Genomic DNA, 4,919 nt, shown 5'->3' with positions numbered 1-4,919 from the left:
CAAACAAAAGTTTTGTCTAAATTAAACCCTATATTCATTTTAATTTTCTACTTGAGCATACATTTTGAATAAGACCTTTAAATTTTGTAGATCCTATATATATCCTTATTGCTAATCATAACTGTACAAATTTTGTGAAAATCTGTCAACATGTTTCTTTCTGAAGAGATCAAATTGCAAGCCTTACCAGTACATTGTGGTCTCATTTTTATATCTCAGAATAGGCAGCATTCCCCATTTCCATTCTCAATTTTAGACTTTAGCTAAAAATTTCAAGACAAATTTCCTCCAAATTAATTTTATATCAATTGGACCTACAAATCCTTAAGTTTTACCTAATGACCCAATGACAACTTAAAATAAACTTTTCCTACAACATTCAGTGGCCAAAGTCCATACAAAATGCAAATACATTTCGGTTGATAATCAGTTATGTCAATACATGTAGGACTAGGTCAATGTACTCTGTAAATGTACTCCACAATCACGCCAAGGTTTTATCTTAAATTTTACCAGATTATCATAAGAAAAAATATCATGAATTCATTAGGAAAAGGGGTCCGAGATTAAAACCTTTCTAAAAATCTTATTTACCCTCTATCAACAGCTGATACTGCTAGTTTCCAGTGACAATGGTGGTAAACCTACGACTTTCAACAAGAGTGGTCCAGAGAGTGAAAAACATACATCCGTTAATTATAAGATCAACTGTTTCTTTCAGTACATAAAACCCATGCAAATTAGACCATGAAATGGAATCATGTAGGACAATAAAAATCAGGCCAGACTGAAATTGATGTTCTATTAGTCCCAAAAGTGGAACACAACTTAGTGCACAAAGACTAAAAGTTTGTATGAGGTCATTTAAAAAAGTGCCTTCATCTGACGATCTAAAAAATTTAATGGTCTCCTTCTGCAACTGGATATGGACTGATGTCATTCGTGTCCTAAATCTATATCAACATCGTCAAAACAAGCCTTATTGACCCTATGGCTATGAAATGTTATTCAGTTTTATTAGTGGTCAGTACTACATGTATGGTCAGGTGATAACATTAATGTCCATAATACTAACTATTTTGAACTATTTGAACTAGTGTAGATACGGGTTAACACCATAACAAGTAATATTCAAAGTTCTGAGATTTATTGTATACTATGGTTTTTAAATAAAATGTGACCCAAACAGAGTGTGTGGGGGAATTTTAGACTAGTTCAATTAAAAATTCAAAGACATTTTGAAAAAAAACCCTGATGTGGAATAATTTCAGGGAAATATGTGATCTACTCCTTATTACTAAATACATGCATTAAAATTACTGTATAATGCAGGTTGGATATAGTGCAGTTAGGATAAGGTTCCGAGACATTTTAATAAAATAAAAACTGATGTGGAATAATTTCAGGGGAAACTATGCCCTACATTTTTGAATATAACTCTACCAGTAATTTTATTAAATTTGGCCTTATATAATTACATATGTACTACAATATATAAAATCGCATGCTCGACCCATGTGTCTTTCTAACCACAATCATATTTCCCATCTCTTCCATGGTCATGATGGTTGCTCATCCAATAAAAAAATCATCGTATATTAAAACAAGAAGCTGTCATACAAACAGTCAACCTTTGTTTAAATACAAATTGTCTTAGTTAAAATATGTCACAGGTCCATTTAAATACCCCAATAGTCATTATCGTAGATACAATATGTCTCAATACTAAATCAACTATAGGCTATTGTAGATTATATCGTTGCACCGTTATTTAATTGTCACTGGATATATCATTGTAATATTTTTGAACACGCTTAAGATAGTTTAACAAATTAGTAAATGCATGGTTGTGATCATATGGGACACTTTGAATAGGGTCACTAAGACTTGAGTAATTGCATTTCAGCATGGACATGTAGTATGCTAGCAACCCTTAAAATGACAGAAAATAAAGCATTTTGAGTGTGACTGTCATCCTTCAGTTCTGATTAAATGACTTATCAAAATCCTCTTTTAATAACAAAATTTTTCAATTATCATTCATTAAAATTCTGATAATTAAAAATCTATAAATCCATTTACAAGATGAAAAATAAATTATCTGAATCAGAAAAAAATCCTGTGTGCACTACCCTGAATTTCACACGGTAGTCTCCATATACATGTAACTATTTAGTCATATTGTGACCAAGGGAAGTTATCCATAAAACTGAAGAAAACAATGTACATGTAATTTATCATTCCTTCGTAAATTTTTTGGACGCCACCACCAATTGGTTGACCGTTATGGAATATCCATTTCATAAATGATATTGGATACATGCACAAATGTATGTTCTTATGTTGTAACTACAATCCCATTTCTTTTCAAGAATGCCCTACCGAATAAGTCTATTTACTGTACATGGTTTGTAATATGAGCAACACGACAGGTCACATGTGGAGCAGGATCTGCTTTCCCTTCTGGAGCACCTGAGATATCCCTCAGTTTTTGGTGGGGTTCGTGTTGTTTAGTCTTTAGTTTCTATGTTTGCTTGTGTATTATTATTTTTCTGCTCGTCTTTTCTTTTTAGCCATGGCATTATTATCAGTTTATTTTTCCATTTATGAGTTCCAATGTTCCTCTGGATTCTTTCGCCCCACTTTTGTTCAAATATTTCCAAAATACAATTTACATGTAAGACTTTGATATATGATTAATCTAATCAATTCAGTGGTAGTTGTTGTTTGTTGCTATTTTACATATTTGTTTTTCATTTATTTTTAGGTACATTAATTAGGTTATTAGTTTTCTAGTTTTAACTGTTTTGCATTTGTGATTTCAGGGCCTTTTATAGCTTGACTATGTGGTATGGGTTTTGCTCAATGTTGAAGGGGTATATGTATGGTGACCTATAGCTGTTAATTCCTGTGTCATTTGGTCTCTTGTGGAGATTTCGCATTGGTAATCATACCACATCTCCTTTCTTATAAGAATACAAACTGCATGTTGTGATAATTGTTTCATCCGTACAGCTCATGATCAATGACAACAGTGGACATGATAACATATCACCCGACAAGACACATTCTTCTAAGTCCAAGCAAACCAAAATTTGGTTTGACCCAGTTGAGGCTCATATAAGTTCATGTACATAAATAGTACTACTATAATAGTATAACTTTGTGGTGTGCAGAGAACAGAAAACAAATTATATAAATTCAAAGCAAGACAATCAATGAATCATGACAATGCAACAAACTAAATAAAAGAGTATTTCATCAGAAATTATAATAACCTACATTTTTGTTCTTTAAAGATAACTGTACTTTTACGCTTTATTTATGGTACAAGGTATTTCGAAATATCACTGTCTTTCTATAATCATTGGTCAAAGTGAAACACACCTCCAGTTATTAAATATTTATAATTACGGCCTTGACACTTCTCCGGAAACGTACAAGCTCTCAAATTGACGTAGTACTGAACCAGGTTAACGCGACAAATAAAACACATTTTTTGTATAAAACAATTCAAAGAATTGACGGAACGTGTTTACTATTCAATAATAATGTTTAAGGTCAGATTTCTGACAACATTCTTCACTTACTTATGTTGGTTTCATATTTTTTCCATTGTTGACAGAAGTCACCGGCTTTTTTAAAATTTACTTGCTTTTCTAATGAATCTCATTCCGCACACCAGTGGTATCAACAAAAAGTGTAAAATCCTCTTAAAATAACAATATAATACAAAAAGGAAATGAATTAATATACCTTTTCATTCATAAATTTGCACAGTTACTCTCCACTTGCAGCATGCGTTCAGACGAACCACGTTGATTATTGACTTGATAGTTGAAAGGTATCCACGCATGCCTTAATTCACTTCCGGTTTTAACTTAACAGTGAAATGTGCACGTGTTCTGCAAATTTTGAAATTGTTAATAATGAATTCAATGTAAAAAAATCTAGTTGTATCAAAATTCACGAATATCTTCAAATTTAATTTGCCCACTAGATTTGTGTAACATGTGTTTAACACGCGTTGTGTTCGTGGCCTGCACCTAGGCCTGCACTCGATCATTGCACGTGTGCTGTTTTTGACAATATTAAAGAAAAGCGGGAAAATACGTTTCGCTAAAAAAAAATTACAAAATAATGTCATAGCAGTTGATGATGGATGTTACTTTGTGAAATGGCTGCAGTGTCAAAATAAAGAGCCTGTTTCTTCCGGTGCTGAAAGGTCTGCCAAATCTCTCGACAACTGAGTGCGGCCTGGAAAAGCCAAACTCTGAAATCTTCAAAGATCTTCAAACTAATAGAGGATCTAATAAGCCCAAGATTTTGAAACAATTTATGGTTATCACGGACTACCTATATTATTCAAATTTAAAAACATGAAATTGACAAACACAATAAAATGAAATACAAAATATGGCAATAAAGGGGGAAAAGGGGGGGGGGGGGGGGGGGGGGGGGGGGTCAATAGACATGAAAAAGGATTTTTATATTTACACTGATCTACACTCAAATGATTTACAGTTATATGAACACTAAAATTTTCAATAAATTTAAAAGATAAAACTGGAAATTTTTATTTTACTAGACTAATTTTGGTAAATGGACTAGATTTACCCATGAGTCTAATATTAAATACCTCAATTCAAGACTACCTTCTCGACTCGGACGACCCACGAAAGTTATTTCCAGTGGGGTCCTTCAAGTTAAGAAGAGGCTACCAGTGCACATCCCGCTTAACACATATAAATAACAAAATTCGTTTAAAAGTTTCTCAAAAAGACACAAAGTCTTACGTAATATCAATAAAACTAACAAAATAACAAACTTGAAATCACTACCAAAAAAAAGCCTAAGAGTCGAAAGATACCACAGTAGGACATTCAAACTCATTTAGTCCAGTGGCGGATCCAGAACTT

At 32.7% G+C, this 4,919-nt stretch overlaps 1 protein-coding gene across 1 annotated transcript in view; it reads right to left on the bottom strand.

Moving 5' to 3' along the window:
- The window catches only part of LOC139516177 (steroid hormone receptor ERR2-like), a 52,859-nt gene extending 48,840 nt beyond the window's left edge, over positions 1-4,019 (bottom strand). The window contains exon 1 of the mRNA XM_071306084.1: positions 3,591-4,019. The gene's annotated coding sequence lies outside the window, so the exon portion shown is untranslated. The remainder of the gene's footprint in view (positions 1-3,590) is intronic.
- Between the last annotated feature and the right edge of the window lie 900 nt (positions 4,020-4,919).

The sequence above is a fragment of the Mytilus edulis genome, chromosome 3 (assembly GCF_963676685.1).
Source record: "Mytilus edulis chromosome 3, xbMytEdul2.2, whole genome shotgun sequence".
Lineage (NCBI taxonomy): Eukaryota > Metazoa > Mollusca > Bivalvia > Mytilida > Mytilidae > Mytilus > Mytilus edulis.
Note: the sequence above shows the minus strand (reverse complement) of the source record. Positions and strands in the feature narration are given on the sequence as shown.